The sequence below is a fragment of the Elephas maximus genome, chromosome 5 (assembly GCF_024166365.1).
Source record: "Elephas maximus indicus isolate mEleMax1 chromosome 5, mEleMax1 primary haplotype, whole genome shotgun sequence".
In the NCBI taxonomy this organism is placed as follows: Eukaryota; Metazoa; Chordata; class Mammalia; order Proboscidea; family Elephantidae; genus Elephas; species Elephas maximus.
In genome coordinates this window covers 162,542,156-162,559,076 of record NC_064823.1, presented here as the reverse complement: position 1 = coordinate 162,559,076, position 16,921 = coordinate 162,542,156, and the positions used below count along the sequence as shown (strand labels likewise).

General features: G+C 55.8%; 1 protein-coding gene across 1 annotated transcript in view; it reads left to right on the top strand.

Moving 5' to 3' along the window:
- LOC126077377 (uncharacterized) overlaps window positions 1-16,921 on the top strand; it is a 1,154,420-nt gene that overhangs the window by 887,247 nt on the left and 250,252 nt on the right. The window lies entirely within an intron of this gene.

Below are 16,921 nucleotides of genomic sequence, written 5' to 3'. Positions count from 1 at the left end.
TTCTCAGTAGTTGATAGTGTATCAAGCAAATAGAATTACTCAGCATATAGAAGCTTTGGGCGATACATTTCACAGGCTTGATCTTTTTATGCCCATTAGAGAAAACATCCCTCTCCAGCACACTTGGAACATTCTGGAAATGGACCATATACCAGGACACAAGCAAGTGTCAGTAATTCTCACAGGATAGAATGACAGAGATCACACAGTCTTTGACCACAATTAAGGAGAGATCAATAACAACAAGGCAATTAAAGAAATTTTAAATACACGTAGGTCAAAGAAACCATGTCAGAAATGAGAAAATAACTTTGAAGCTCATGATAATGTCAAAACACGGGGGAACGTGGCTAGAGTGATACTCTGAGGGAAATGTATACCCTTAAATGTTTGTTTTTCGAAAGAGGGAAGGAATTTCCGGTTGCAGTAGCGACAGGCGAGGCTATTTGGAATAACACACTAAAGATACGTGCTGCTTTAAATGCGTCTCCTTACAAGCAGTGAACGTCTGGCAACCTGTGGAGGAATGGCCAAAATTACGGTAAAGCAGGAGCTCAGAAAGGCAAGTGCCTTTTGCCCTGAGGGCTTTGCCAGTCCAGGCAGACCCTGGCTCGAGTCTCTGACCTCAGTGAAGAGGACACGTCAAGGCCTCAGGCCTGCGTACGTCGGGAGTCCAGAGGAGACCGTTTCTGATGACTGGGCCCCTAAGTTATCCCCTCAAGAAGGGTGAATCTATAGCGACCCCTTGGCCCTACGCCGAGAAGGGAGAGATGACTAGGTACTCAGCCGAGTGAAGGGTTAGAGGGAAGCCCTGCTCCTCACAAGACTTCACGAAGTGCTCCCTGAATCAACCACTTGTGTGGTTCAGAAAACCTCGACCCGCAAACGGCTTTACCGCGGATCTAGATGCTCCAGCACCTGGCTGGGGTTAACATCTTTACCCTAGTTCTCAAAAAAAATAGCTTTTTGTTAACAATGAGTAGCATAGGGTTGAAAATAACTGTCCACAGAAGACCCCATGAGGGACAGCCAGCAGCGATAATAGCAGAAGCTGACTGGTGAAGACCAGATATTGAAATGATCAGAGATTGTTGTTAGGTGCTGTTGGGTGGGTTCCGACTGATAGTCACCCTACGTACAACAGAACAAAGCACCGCCCAGCCCTGTGCCATCCTCACAATCATTGCTGTGTTTGAGCCCATTGCTACAGCCACTGTGTCAGTCCATCTCGTTGACTTTACCAAGCACTATTTCCTTCTCCAGGAACTGGTCCCTCCTGATAACATGTCCAAAGTATGTGAGACGTAGTCTCGCCGTCCTTGCTTCTAAAGAAGGAGTGTTCTGGCTGTACTTCCAACACAAATTTGTTCTTCTGGCAGTCCATGGTGTATTCAATATTCTCCCCCAACACCATTCAAAGGCATCAATTCTTCATTCTTCCTTATTCATTGTCCAGCTTTCACATGCATATGAGGTGATTGAAAACACCCTGGGTTGGGTCAGGCGCTCCTTAGTCCTCAAGGTGACATCTTTGCTTTTTAACACTTTAAAGAGGTTTTTTGCAGAAGATTTGCCCAATGCAATGCATCTTTTGATTTCTTGACTGCTGCTTCCATGGGTGTTGATTGTGGATCCAAGTAAATGAAATCCTTGATGACTTCAGTCTTTTCTCCATTTATGATGTTGCTTATCCATCCAGTTGTGAAGGTTTTTGTTTTCTTTATGTTGAGATGTAATCCATACTGAAGGCTGTGGTCTTTGATCTTCATTAGTAAGTGTTTCAAGTCCTCTTCACTTTCGGCAAGCAAGGTTGTGTCATCTGCATAACGCAGTTGTTAATGAGTCTTCCTCCAATCCTGATGCCCCGTTCTTCATATAGTCCAGCTTCTCTGATTATTTGCTCAGCATACAGAGCGAATAGATACCATGAAAGGATACAACCTTGACGCACACCTTTCCTGATTTTAAACCAGGAAGTATCCCCTCGTTCTGTTCTAATGACTGCCTCTTGTCTATGTACAGTTTCCTCATGAGCACAATTAAGTGTTCTAGAACCCCATTCTTCACAATGTTATCTATAATTTGTTATGATCCACACAGTGGAATGCCTTTGCACAGCCAATAAAACTCAAATAAACATCTTTCTGGTATTCTCTGCTCAGAGCCAAGATCCATCTGACATCAGCAATGATCAGAGAGAGACTAAAATGATCATGCTTATTGTTTACAGAAATAAAAGGCAAACTTCAAAATACCATCAAGAAACTGGAAACTGGAATTACTTAACATTTGAAGACCCAAATACAGTAAAACCTGTGTAAGGCAGAAACCTGTCAGAGAAGGAAAACAAATACTTTCCACTAAAGCGATAGAAAAGTGGTAAGGCTGCACCCTGTCAAAGGCGGAAAACTTTCAAGACCTAGAAAAACAAGGCAGTCTCGTCCAGTCCTGGCTCTCACAGATTCCGCTGTAGAAACTTTAGATTGAGGAAAGAAGGGCTTTTCAATAAATGGAGCTGGAATGACTTATCTGTTTGGAAAAACAAATGAAACTTCCATCATACCCAAATTCAAGATGGATCATAAATGTCAAAGCTGAAATTGCGAAGCTTCTAAAACAGGAGACTTGATTCGTGATCGGAGGTAGGAACGTCTGTGAGGGCACAGAAAGCATTAATCATAAAAGAAAACAAACACTGGATTTTATCAAAATTGGAAATTTCCGCTCATCAAAAGATGTCACTAAGGAAATGAAAAAGCAAGCCAGAGAATCAGAAAATACTCACAATGCATATGTCTGACGAAAGATTCATACCCAAGCTATATAAAAAAACTACAAATTAATTTTTTTAAGTCTAGTCAGAAGAACTAATCACCCTTCACTAAAGAAAATATCCAAATAACCAGCAAACACATGTAAAGGTGCTCAGCATGACTAGTCAGCGAAATACAAATTCCGGTGAGACACCTACAGACCTGTTAACCGGTTGCCGTCAAGCCGGTTCCAACTCGTGGGGACCCCATGCGTGTCAGACTAGAACTGTGCTCTGTAGGGTCGTCAAGACTGTGACCTTGCGGAAGCAGGACACCAGGCCTTTCTTCTCAGGCTCGTCCGGGTGAGTTTTAACCGCCCAGCTCTCTGTTAGTAGCACAGAGCCTAACCTTTTGTAATACCTGTGGACTCAGGTACCTGCTGTTGTGTGCCGTCATGTTGATTCCAACTCCTAGTGACCCTATGGGACAGAGTAGAACTACCCCTTCGGGTTTCCCAGGCTGAAATCTTTACGGGAGCAGATCGCCAGGTCTTTTTCCCGCAGAGCCACTGGTGGGTTCAAACCGCTGACCACGGGGCCACCAGGGCTCCTTCGCATGCCGGTTGGAATGGCTAAACCTAAAGACATGACCTGCTGAGGGCTGGGGAGGCTATGTAGCTGCCAGAACTTTCCCACGCCGCTGGCAGGGCACACAAGGTGGTAAAAACACATCCGAAAACTCTTTGGTAGTTTCTTTTAAAACTTATATATATTTTTTGAAAGTGTAAGTATCAGCCTACCCTATGACCTAGTGATTTCACTCCTACGAATGCGTCCACCTAAGAGCAATAAACATGTATCTCCACAAAAGAGCTAAACAAGAATGTTCATAGCAGCTTTATTCATAACACCCCAAACCAGAAACAGGAAGATAGATAACAGCTTGTGGTATTTTTATATAATGGAATGTAGAGGGTCAGCGAAAAAGAGGAAGACCCTCAACGACATGGATTGACACAGTGGCTGCAACAACGGGCTCAAATACAGCAACAATTGTGAGGATGGTGCAGGACTGGGCAGTGTTTCGTTCTGTTGTACACAGGGTTGCTGTGAGTCGGAACCAACTCGACGGCACCTAGCCACAACATATTCTCAACAACAGCAAACAAATTATTTTAAAAATAAATGTATATACACTCACATAACTCGACAGCACTGGGTTTATACACACATATATATATAGCTGATTGGCAACCTAATGTGTTGGAATGTTTTGAGAGGCAATTTTTACAACCATGGGAGAGTCTAACCATCTATTAATGATGAAGGAAGCAGAAAATTGCATCCCAGGGAAAACTAAAAGTTGATCAAGAAAAGTCAAGTACTGGTATGCTGTATCTCCCACCCATCGATAGGATTTGCAGAGTCAAATAAGCATGGCACGTGAACCTACCCAGAACCACAACACAAATACACGGAGGGAGTGGGAGACGTGAGTTTTGTGTGAGGACGGGGGGTGGGTTTGGTTACAGGGGAGATCTTGATAATATGAAGTGCCAAGACAGTACAGTCACGCGCCGTATAATGTCCGTTCTGGCAACGTCCGACCTTACATACATCCGTGGTCCCATAAGGTTATAATAGAGTTCAGGGATCCCGATGGGTGGCAGCTCTGCCGTTTGCTGGCCGGGTGGCCCTGGGCATGGAAGTTAACCTCCTGAGCCTTGGTTTCCATACCTGTAAAATGGGGATCAGGAGCCTGTAGAAGGGCTGAAAGCAGCAAGGCTCTTGAAAGTACCTTATAAACCAAGGAGAACCCTGGTGGTGTAGTGGTTAAGAGCTATAGGTGCTAACCCAAAGGTCGGCAGTTCAAATCCCCCAGGTGTCCTTGGAAACTATGGAGCAGTTCTACTCTGTCCTATAAACTCGCCATGAGTTAGAACTGACTCAGCGGAAACGGGTTTTTTTTTTTTTTTTTTGTAAACTGAGATGCTCTGTGCAGCACCCTACAGGCTCCAAGCATGCTAGCCCGAATTCCAAGTCCACCCCCCTGTGCCTCTGACCTCAGGTGACACCTTTCTGCCCCACCAAGCCTTGTAAACTGTGAAATGCTGTATAGTGTTCCCACAACATCCAAGTCAGGTAACATCATATTTTTCAGAAAGTATTGTGGACGTTAAGTGACGCCTGACTGGTGCCTGGGACGGGAAAGCTAAGACGCAGGCTTATAGGCGTGTGACACTGCGACATGATACCAGTGAGTGGTGTTAGCCGCCGTGGCGTCAGCCCCCAGCTCACGGAGCAGACCGTTGTGATCCGTGGGGTTCTCGCTGGCTGATTTCTGGAAGTAGACCGCCAGGCCTTTGTTCCGAGTCCATCTTAGTCTGGGAGCTTCACTGAAACCCGGTCAGCATCACAGGAACACGCAAGCCTCCACAACAGACAGGTGGTGGCCTCGCATGAGGTGTATCCGCAGGGAATCGAACCTTGGTCTCTCATGTGGAAGGCGGGAATTCTAGCCCTGCACCACCGATGCCCTCTAGACGAGCCTTAAAGTCTTAAAAGTGTTAAAAATGGTTGTCTGGGTTTGAGGGGAGGGGAGTGTTATTTTTTGTAACAAGCCTTGTAGAGCTGATTCTTTAAATTATGTGTACATATATCTTTGGTTTAAAAAAAGAACTTTCAGAAAGCAATGTTACTGCCTCTTGACAAATGGCCCAGTAGAAAAGAGGGTAAAAGATGTAAACGGTCAATTGACGGCAGAGGAAACTGAGTGGCCAGTGGGTATATGCGTACAGCTTCAGCATGTGAAGAGACGTTTAGCCTCACTCATACCTGTTGCGGCTGCGTAAATTCTGACTCAGCGACCCTATAGGACAGAGTAGAACTGCCCCATAGGGTTTCCAAGGCTGTAGGTCTTTATAGAAGCAGATTGCCACACCTTTCTCCCGTGGGGCGGCTGGTGGGTTCAAACTGCCGATGTTTCGGTTAGCAGCAGAGTGCTTAACCACCGCACCACCAGAGTTACTTCAGTTATCATTAGGGGAATGGAAGTGAAACCAGGAGATTCCATTTCACACCCACACGCTGGCGGGGAGCAGAGTCTGGGCCCAGAAGCTCAGGTGAGCGTCTCAAACCCAGATCTCCGTCTACGGCCACAAGCGGCTGCTTTGAGCACACCACGAGACACAGCAGCACCTGGACGTGACCCCAGTGCCCGCTTCCGCAACCTGCAGCACAGCCCGGAGGGTCCTTCTCCACCCTGAGCAGGTCAGGCATTCTTGTGGGCTGTGAGGGGGCCACTGGCAGAGCCCCTGGCACAGCTGAGGAGGCCGTGGGGGGCCCGGCTGCTAAGAGAGCAGAGGGCGCCCCCTTGGCCTTGATCACCATCACCCCCCGCCCCTGCAGCACTTCCAGGGGCCGCACCACCCCCGCCTGTCCCAGAGTGACACCTGTAGAATGGACACCCTTGCTTATCTGCTCACAGCCCTCAGGTGCACACACCCACCCCAAACCTGGCCCACCTCCACACCTCATCAGGGGGATGTTTCCAGAGGGACTGTTTGGCCACCTCAGCATGCAGGGGAGAGCATGGCCAGCCCATGAGCATACCCCTCAGCCAACCACCCCCTGCACACCTATCCCCTGCACCCCCATGGTCTCCGGCAGCATCTCCACAACTGCAGGAGGGACGCCAAACAGTCAAGTTCACAAGTAAGGGGCCGAGCCTGGACTGGACCCCAGCTGGGGTACACTGGGGTCGTGGGCCCCGCTTGCCACACACTGGAAGTTTAAAAGAAAACAAAGGGAGGAAAGAAATTCTTGCTCCTTTAGAGCCTTGCCCAGAGGGGTAGTAATGGTGGGGGTCTAGCTGAGACCCTCATCAGCCATTTGTACAGTCCCCAGGCCTTTGCTTCAGAGTTGGGGACATTTCCCTTGGCTTCCTGACTGGCCCAGGACTGGCCATTCCTCCTGCTGTCAGATTCCAACTGTGCCAATTGGGGGTTGGGGGTGGGGGGGGCAGCAGGCAAGGAGGACTGGTTTCCTGGAACCAGCCAACTCAGAGACCCGCAGCAGAGGAAGGAGATGGAATTGTCAGCCACCTGCACTCCCAATGAGAAGCTAACTACCTAGAGGTAGGGAGGGAGGGCGGAAGAGAAAGGAGTAAAGGAGAGGAAGGAGGGAGGAGAGGTGGACCAGTGGATGGATGGGAGGGTGGATAGACGGATGGGTGGGAGCATGGATGGGTGGGGGGGGGATGGACGGACGGGTGGGTGGGTGGGTGGGTAGATGAGAGGACAGATGGATCAAAGGAAGAAGGGAAAGGATGGAAGGAGGGCGATTCATGTCAGGGGCCACCAGGCAAAGCCACTGCCCAATGCAGACTCCACAGCAAAGAGAAAGCCCTTCACCACTTCAGGGAAATCATATGCATTTTTAAAAATAGAACATTAGAGGTCAAACTATTTACATGACTAACTGTATAGGTCCCAGGAAACGATGACAGTCAGATAAATTACAAGCCTCTCAGCACAAGTGGAAGTGCGCCGCGTGCCGACGAGGGGAGGGGGCTTGGACGGTCCTCTGCACTCCATGGGGTGAGCTGTCCATCTGCGAGGTGGGGTGTCCTGTCGTGGGGCCTTCCCAGGAGGGTGGGAGCCACCAGAAGCCCCCGGCCTGTCCCTTCAGCTGCACGGCAGCGCTGGGCGCTCTTGAGGGGCTGCGGGGGCTGCAGTGATCCAGACACATGCTTTGCTGAGGCACGTACATCATTAATCCACACAGTCACCACCTCACGGGCTGGCGGGGGACAGTAACTGCTCCTCAGTTTGCTCCAGGCCGCCCGCGGCCTGAGGCTGGCATCCGGTTGGATGCTGCCTCGCCCTGGAGATGTGTCTCTGAGGTTCAAAGTGAATTCCTAATGCTGGAGGAAGGGTGGGCGCTGGGACCAGTGAGGCCGGAGAGGGGTTAGCCCAGGGCCAGCAGGAGCAGAGCCGTCCATGCTGGAATGGGCAGTACAGCTCTCTTGGCACCCTCACCCCGCCTGGCCCAGGCATGGAGCCAGCGCACCTCCTCAGCTGCTGGAGGCCGAGGGCATGACCTTGAGCCCAGACCACTGAGGTTGCCAGGGGGCTGGAGAAAAGCTGGGGGTTCGGCCTCATGGCTGTGCCCGCCGCCTCTGCTCCAGCTCGGGCAGCCGCTCCTCCCGTGTCTGTGCGTGCCTTGTGCCCACCCGGTGCGCAGTCTCGGTGGCCACGATGTCGATGTGGGCATACCGTGAGGCGCCAGCCCCTGCAAGCAGGCCATGGGAGTGCGTTGGCACTGGCCGGGCCCACCAGGGGCTGACCTGGGGCTCCGCGGGAGCTGCCCCCACCCCACCCCAGATGGGACCAGCGACTTGGCGGCCACATCCGGCAGCAGCTCCGCAGGAGGTAGGGTTGGGGTCACTAACGGCTAATCTCCCGGCCAAGGGCCCCAGAAGATGTGCTCTTGGGGGGCGGGGGGCGGCCCTCACCTCGAACGCCCGGCCCAGCCCCCTGCAGCTCTAGGCCCAGGTAGTGCAGCTGCTTCCCAGCAGAGGGGCTGACGGGGAGATTCATGTAGACAGGTGCCTCACTGTCGCCGGGCCCCGGGGCTCCTGTGGAGACGGGGTGCGAGGCTGGGAGCTGGGCTGGCTCACAGACTGCACGGGGTCTCAGGCAGCAGAGAGCCTACACCCCCTCCCCAGGGCCATCTTTGTCCCCGCACTGGCCTGTCCTGACCCCAGCCACGTCTTCTCCCTGACCCAGATACAACTGCCTCTCCCTTCTCACTGCCTAGCTTCTGAAAAGAGCCTACCCACAGCTGCCCCTACCACTAGGCACGTCTCATCTGGCGTAACCACTGTTCCACCAGCACACCCCCTGCCCCCGTGGACACCCCCAGGTCCCCCAGGTCCCTCAGCATCACAGGACACCACCGTCCACCACCACACCCCTTGCCCCCGTGGATGCCCCCAGGTCCCTTGGTATCACAGGACAACACCATCTCCAACCCCTGGACCCTTCGCCTTCAGGAACTGTGACCCTCAGCACCTTCCCCGGCCACCCCTCCTGGCCACTTACCCCTACTCTGTCCCTGCTCCCAGGCCTACCCTTCAATGTTCCCCAGGCCGCCCCACCTGCCAGACAATTTCCCTCAGGGGCCCCCTCTGTCTTCACTACCCTAGCAGCATGCATCCTCCATGGTGGCCCCCTCCCCTCTACCATGATGGTTGCACTCTTTGCAAACTCCATAGGGGCCCCAGGGTGGGCAGAGTGGGAGCCTGGGGGGACCCCGAGTGCCTGGGCAGAATGAGCCCCAGATCCCTGCCCACCCAGCACCAAGGCACCTGGGGGGAACCCAGAGTGCCTGGGCAGGGTGGACCCCAGAGTCCTGCCCACCCTGCACAAAGGCTTCTTCGGGGGGGACCCAGCTGCAGAGGCAGGCCTCCATCCCCCACGGCCTCCCAGACTCTGCCCCCAGCCCCCAGCCACCCTCTGGGGGATGAGGTGAGGACAGAGCTGTGCCTGAAAGCGTGGCCCTGAGACATGGCGGGCAGGCAGCTGGGGTTCAGGCACTGCAGAACTGCTGCATTTGGACTCAGGCTGTCCCCTGAGAAAAGCGCGCACCCTTCCTCCAGGCCAGCATGGCTGCCCACTTGGGAGGGGGCTCTGCTCTCTGAGGGATCTCCTCGGAAGCTTCAAGACCTCTCAGCAGTGGAAGCCTGGCATCAGGCTCAGAAGCTCTGACTGCCCCTTCTCTCCCTGCTCTCGCCCAGATCCTCAGCACCACCCCCCAACCCCCAGAGACAGCAGGCTCCCCATTCCCAGGACTGGGGGCTGTGAAGCTGGGCACCCGTGTGCCAGGGAGGGTCCCTGGTGCAGAGCCTGGGTCGCTTGCAGCTACTGCCTGGCACAGGCCCCTCAGCCACCCAGACACCAGGACAGCAGTTACCCGTGGGCACCTGCTGGAGACCTGCACCCACAGGGCACCTCACAACAGCACTGTATTACCTACACGCCCTCGATGGGGAAACCGAGGCCAGGGAGACCCCTGTGCAGAGCCAAGGTCGGAGCCCAAGTCAACCTGGTCCACCCTACCCAGTCCCCTTGCCTCCCTGCTTCCTCCTTCCGATGGCCTGGCCTCCTCTGGCTGCCGCGTCCCCCAAGCACGGACACCCCAGACTTTCAGGATGCTGACAGGATGAAAACCACACGCACTCTCAGCTGCTCATTCTCATGCCAGCCACACCCGCTGCTGAGCCTGGCCCATCTCACAGACCTCCGAGTGATCCAGTCCAAAAGGAAGCCAGGCCTCAGTGCAGGGGCCTTTGAGAGCCAAAAGTAGGAGGTTTTAGAGGTTTTCCAAGACAGGTGACTGGAGAGGTCAGGACAGAGGCAGGAGGAGGATGGGGCCCAGAAAGGGGGCAAAGGAAGGTTCTGGATGGGCCTCAGGGGTGGACGTACCCAGCATCACTCAGATCCCTGCAGAGTGGCTCGAGGGGACTGCCCACCACCCCCAGCCTGGGCCTCAAAGCAGCACTGTGGGGGCATCACCTTCCCCAACCTGCACGGAAACCTCCTGGGGCCCCCAGACTGGCCGCCCAGGCCTGGGAGCCGCCCGTTCTGAAGCCCATCCAGGGAAACCACAGAGGTGGACAGCCCAGTCCCTATCCCCCTGTGGGGGGCAGCCCATTACTTGGGGAAACCTGGCCTGGCATGGTGGGCCAGAGGAGGCACGGCTCTGGGAGACTCTCAAGACCCCCCTACCCAGTCTCCTCCTTCCACAGAGGGGCTGTTTCGGTTACTGGGTGGAACAGCCTGTGGGCCACAAGGCCCAGACCACCAGGCCACGCCCTTCTACCCTGCCGGCCAGGGCTCAGGGACCTGCAGCGGACGGGAACACGCGTGCGAGGAAAGGGGCCTCTTGGCTGTTTTACAGGATGGCGGTGGGAAAAGGAGAGGGGGCCGGCTGCCCCCAGAGCGTTCTTGCACCCACAGGGCTGTCCCTGGGAGGTGACAGGTGACCCACTGCAGACACCTCCAGGCCCCACTGCTCCCAGGAGGGCTCTCGGGGAAGGCAGTCGCAGGCTCCCCTGCCTGACCACCAGCAGTGGGCTCTTCCTCAGCCGCTGCCCTGCTCCCGTCGCTCCATTGTCCTTCCTGCCTTGTCCCTTCCCCATGTCCTGACCCTTTGTTTCCCTGTTCTATAACCCTGTAACCATCAAATAGTTCCCGGAACAAAGAGGGAAACTATAGGTACTGACCACCCCCGCCCTCCACTCCCAACCCGCCTTTCCCTGGCCATACCCAGGCCCCGGCACACAGACACCCTCCCCTGGGTGCCCAGACAGCTGTCAGAGGGCCCCAGTCACACTGGGCAGCCCTGGCTGAGGTCTGACACACCTCTGTCCCCAGCCCTGGGCAGATTCCACACCTGTCCCATCCCCAGCACCCTGCTGGCCGCGGGCCTCAGCCCCCCCACCATGCCCCCTGGCCCTAGCCCACCCTTCCACCCCTCCAGAGCCATACATACTGGCCTGGGCAGAGACAGCGAAGGTGGCCCAGACAGGAGAATGGTGTCAGGAGCCCCTCATGGCTGCACCCTTTATCCAGGTGAGAACCAATCCTGACCCAAGGAACCCCCAGGCCACCCAGGCAGGGCCTCCTGGTGGGCAGCGGGGCTTTTCTGCCCCTGCCTGCCAACTGACCCTTTCAGCCCAATGTCTGTTTCGGTTGGCCTAGGCCCTACGTCCAGGGCTTGGCCCCAAACAAGCTCCCCACACCTCTGAAGGAGGGTCCCTGTGTTCATCCCAGCCTGAGCCAAGGAGATAAGGGACAGAGGGCCTGACCTCTAGCCCCACTTCCCCAACGCCCAGGCCACCCTACCCGGAACCTTCAGCCTCGCCCCCACCACCCAGGGCTGCCCCAGCCAGAGCTAGGGTCTGCCAGTCCTCCCAGCAACTGAGCTGAAAGGGGATGCAGCATCTGCCTGCTGCCAGCCACCAGGGCCTCTCCTCACCCAAGCTGCACTTGCCAAGGCTGGCAGCCATGCTGCCACCCCTGGATCCTTGCCACCCCCTTGATCCCCAGGCCCATCCCTCACTGGGAGCTCTGGAGGTCTCTTCCCTCCGTCTGGAGTCAGCTTCCCTCCTGCTCTGAGACAGCGCACACACAGCCCCCCACGGCAGACCTGGCGAGGGCTCCCCTGCACAGCACTGCTGCCCATGGCTGCCCTTCACCCACTGCTCTCGCACCAGCACAACTTTGGCCGGCTGTGAACTGCAGCCTCCAGGACCCAGAGCCCCCCTTGTCCCACCCGCCGTGGGCACATGGTCCACAGCCTCCCTGGTGCTTACCTGTATGCATTGCCGGGAGCCCAGGGGGTGAGGCGGCTGCTCCCTGGACCAAAGAGAACTCTGTCAATGTGTTATCTGACTTCACACATCCTCCACCCAGGGCCCAGGAAGCAGCGAAACCGGAGAGTGAGCCCAGGTCTGGGGCCTGCATGGGCGGGGAGGGGCCCAGGGACCCCAATGCTGACCTCTCAGCCCCTGGGCCCTGAGGCACCAGGACTCAGGCCAGCCACTAGCCCCAAGGCCCAGCTTATATGCGGCCACCCTCTGTGGCCCCTCAGAGGGGCTGGGGGCTGGGGCTGCTGGGGACAAGGACGTCCTGAGCCAGGTTGGTTATATTCATTCCGCTTGTCTGTGTAAACACACAGCTATAGGGCGAAGCCACTGCAGGACATTTAAGAGCTGTCCGTGGTGGGACAGAGACCGTGTGGCCCACAGAGCTCTCTGGCCTCTGCAGACGCAGCCGGGGCTCCCTGAGCCCTCCTGGGGGGCTCTGATCAAGATGAGGAGAGCTGCCAGACACTTGAGGGGCCTTTTTCTGGTCCCTGAAATTGGCAGTGCCTGGCAGAGCTGAGTCCCTGGGGGTGCGAACGGTGAAAACACTCGGCTAGTAGCCAAAAGGTTGGAGGTTTGAGTTCACCCGGAGGTGCCTCAGAAGAAAGGCCTGGTGATCTCATTCCCCAAAACCAGCCGTTGAAGGCCCTGTGGAGCCCAGTTCTGCTCCGACACACAGGGGTCACCAGGAGTTGAAATCCACTTGGTGACAGCTGGTCTGGGTTTCCAGTTGGGGGTAGAATCCAGAGGAGAACCTCGGAGCCCTGAGTGGGGCCTGTAGGCAGATGTGGGGGCAGTGGCCCACGGAGGCGTGTGAGTACCCCAAAGCCCCTCAGAGGAAGGGCCCTGGAACCAGGGGAACCTCGTGTGGGGCTGGGGCTGGGAGACTGGACATGGGGTGTGGAAGCCTGGCTGACTCTGGGACACGTCCTGACCCTGGCCAGACCCTGGGCGGCCGGTCACACAGCACTCAGCTGCTTGGCCTGACCTCGTCACCTCTCGTGAAGGTGCCCGGGACATGGGCAGGGCGTGTGTGGTGGAGAGACGCTGATGCCGTGACAGAAATGCCCACCGCACATGCAGGCCTCCGGTGACCTGCACTCTGCTGGCCCAGGACGTGTCACACACGCAGGCCTCCAGGGACCTGCGCTCTGCCGGCCCAACATGTGACCCACACATGCAGGCCTCCAGGGACCTGCGCTCCGACAGCCCTGCACAGGTGGACTTGAGCTGCCCCCACCCCAAGCCACTGCCCTCGTCACCAGGTGGGGTCCTAACTGCCCGGCAGCAGCCCCCCGAGGACTCCAGGACTCTCCCACTGCCCAGCCATGTGGGGACCCCATGGGGCTCTTGCGGGCTTGTGTGTGTCCCCCCACAGATGTGCCTGCTTTATGGGGGCTGTTCCCTCAGGTACAGTGTCAAATCCAAACACCAGTGGGGTCCAACCAGGGCAAGAGCAAAGGTGGGTCCCACCTGGCTCCCCACCTGGGGTCAGGGAAAGTGGCAGAGGAGCGTCTGTCCCTCTGGTGTCCCCAGCCCACCCCGAGGAGGGGGGCCGAGGCTGGCCAACCCTGGGGTGATGGAACAGGCAGGGGGCCTTGAGCTGCATCCCAGCATTCTCAGCCAGGAGTGGGGTGCTTATTTCCACCCCAATGAGTAAAGCAGCAATATAAAGGGGAGAATGAGGTAACCCCTCAGGGAGAGGCTGTGGTAGGGGCCTCCCAACCTACTTCCAGCCCCACCCATCCTCGGGACCATAGTGGGGCCTGGGGGAGGCTGAGGTACACCCCTCTGCCTCACTCCATCACATTAGATGGCCACGCCCCCAGCAGTCTCCCACCCCCGAGGGTCACTGGGGTGAGTTATGGAGGTGGGCATTGTTGCGTGCCCCCCGCCCAAGTCTCCCAGCACAGGGACCATGGCCACACCTCCTCCAGGTAGGGGCAGGATGGAAGGCCCCCCACTACCCAGCTCCAACTTATCCTCCCCCCACTTGGTCTGCCCCTGCCACCCGCAGACAGTGGCTCCTCCTCCCCTCCACCCTGCCCACAGCCCCCACCACCCACTGCAGCCTAGGAGACCCCAGGCACTGGACCCACAACTGGACAAGTCACTCTACCCCTGGAGCCTCAGTCTGCTCCTCCAGGGCTGCCCACCCCGCCCCCAGGCCAGTGGAGCAGGAGAAGGGGCACGGGATAGGGAGTGAGACCCCAAGGACTTACAGCCCCGCCTGCCCACATGCTCGCCAGTGCCAGGAGCCTGCAGCCCTTTCTTTTGCAACAAGACTGGGGCGGAGGTGACAAGAGCAGGGACAGCAGTGGCAACTCCTGCTAGGGCCACATCTATTGAGCACCGACATATATTATCTTGTTATGCCCTCTCAGTGCAGCCCAGCAATGCAGGGACAATCATCCCCACTTTATGGAAGAGGAAACTGAGGCTCAGAGAGGTGTTGTGACACCCAGCTGGTGGGGTGGGGGTGTGGCCCAATCAAAACTCCATATTGCCCCGTCCTGAGCCTGGAAGTCGGCAGGGATCCAGCCCCGACGTGGATGTGCAGAGCCAGAGCTGTGCCTGTGATGGAGAGGCGGGCAGGCTAGGGGCTCCAGGCTCAGAGGCAGGACCAGAAAGCAGACGCGTCCCCCTCACCTGGATGTGGGGGGCCTTGCACCTGAGCCCAAGGGACCACCAAGGACCTCCTCTGGTCTCCAGGAGACGCACAGCAACATGACACGCGTGCACATGCGTATGCACGTACATGGATGTGTGCATGTATGTGTACACGTGTTAATGCCATACGTGCACATACACACATGCACATACCTGCACACAGTACATGTGTTAATGCCATACATGCACATACCTGCACGCAGTTCACACACATGTGCATGCATACATATATACATGCAAGCACATACATGTCACAACCCAACCCCTGGTCCATAACACATGCACACACCAAACACATATGCATGCACATGTATTCACAAGCATACGTACATATTACACACAATGCACATGTGCACACGTTTTCACACACATGTACACACATGTTCTCACACAATGCATGCACACAGACACCCACGCACAGACACCCACGCACACATCTGCGTGAGTATACTCACATGCACACACACATGTACACACGTACACACACATGCACCCACATACATGCACACATATATACATGCACTCACACGCATCATACAGTTAACCCCTGGTCCATGTAAACATGCACACACCACACACATACACATGAACACATACATGTTGCACACTCAGCCCCTGGTCCACACATACATGCACATAGCATGCACTCATTTGAACACACTTGCGCACATATGCACACATGCTTGCACACACATGTATACACATGTATTCACACAATGCATGCACACAGACACCCACGCACACATCTGCAGGAGTATACTCACACGCACTCACGTACACAATGCACTCACACATGTACACACACACATGCACCCACATACGTGCACACACATACATACATGCACTCACACATGTCATACAGTTAACCCCTGGTCCATGTAAACATGCACACAGCACACACACACATGCACACATACATGTTGCACACCGAACCCCATCCACACATACATGCACATAGCACGCACTCATTTGAACACACACTTGCGCACACATACCTATGTGCACGCACAGCATACATGCATGGACACACATGCACACACACATGCCGGGAGCTCCAGGGCCATCTGCAGCAGCCGCTCACTCTTTCTGCCTGCAGAGCATTAAGGCTTCAGACAAAACAAGACAGAAAGGCCTCGTGCTATAGGCCAAGGTCACTCTCTGTTGCAGGGTAGCCAGACCCCTGGGGATTTCAGACCCACCCAAAGGGCCAGGCTGGTGGGCTGGCTGGGGAGGCAGAACAGGCTGGCCACATGGAAAAGACAAGATGATAAGAAAAGAAGATTTTATTTCAGGCTAAGAAGGTAGTACAAGCAGTGTCAGGTTTAAAGTTGTAAAAGAGCAATATCGTCAGGCAAACTGAAGGTACAGGCGGGATGTTTACAGGTGAGCTGGTGACCCTGGGACGGTGCCACCGAGATTCCAGAACCAGAAGGGGTGTGACGGACACAGGCGAGGCCTCTCGCAGCGCAGCTAAAGTGCAGGGCTCATCTACAAGACAGCACAAAGCAGCTGGTACTGCATGCAGCCTGGGGCCAAGGGTGGGGTCCCCTAAATGGCACCCGGGGTGACTGCCCAGGCCCTGCCTGGAGCTCCCCACTTCCAAATGCAAAGGGCTGGCATCAGACACCCCCTGGTGGAGCCCTGCCTCCTCCATCGCACGCTCATCCCCTGGTCCCGAGTCCCCAGAAGGACAGTGGCCGGCAGCAGTGGGCTGGGTGGTGGCCTCCCCTGGTCCACAAACTGGACAAACACAGTACAGCTGGCTGAGCTGTCCCCTCTGGCCCCTGTCCCCAGGCCCTCCCCACTAGGAGCCCTTTCAGGGGCTTAGGAAAACCCTGGTGTGGGGTGAGCAGCAAGGTTCCGGAACCCCTGAGACCTGGGTGCAAACCAGGCCCTGCAAGTCACAGGACCCTGAGTGTCAGTTTCCTCCTCATGGGGCGGGGACGCTGCACCCACCCTGCATGTGTGCAGGAATCAGTTAGGGTGAGAAGGGAGAGCTGAGAGATGCACCGAGAGGCGCGGGTACCTGGAGCTGGGGCTCGGCCCCACATCTATTCACACGGCTGCTG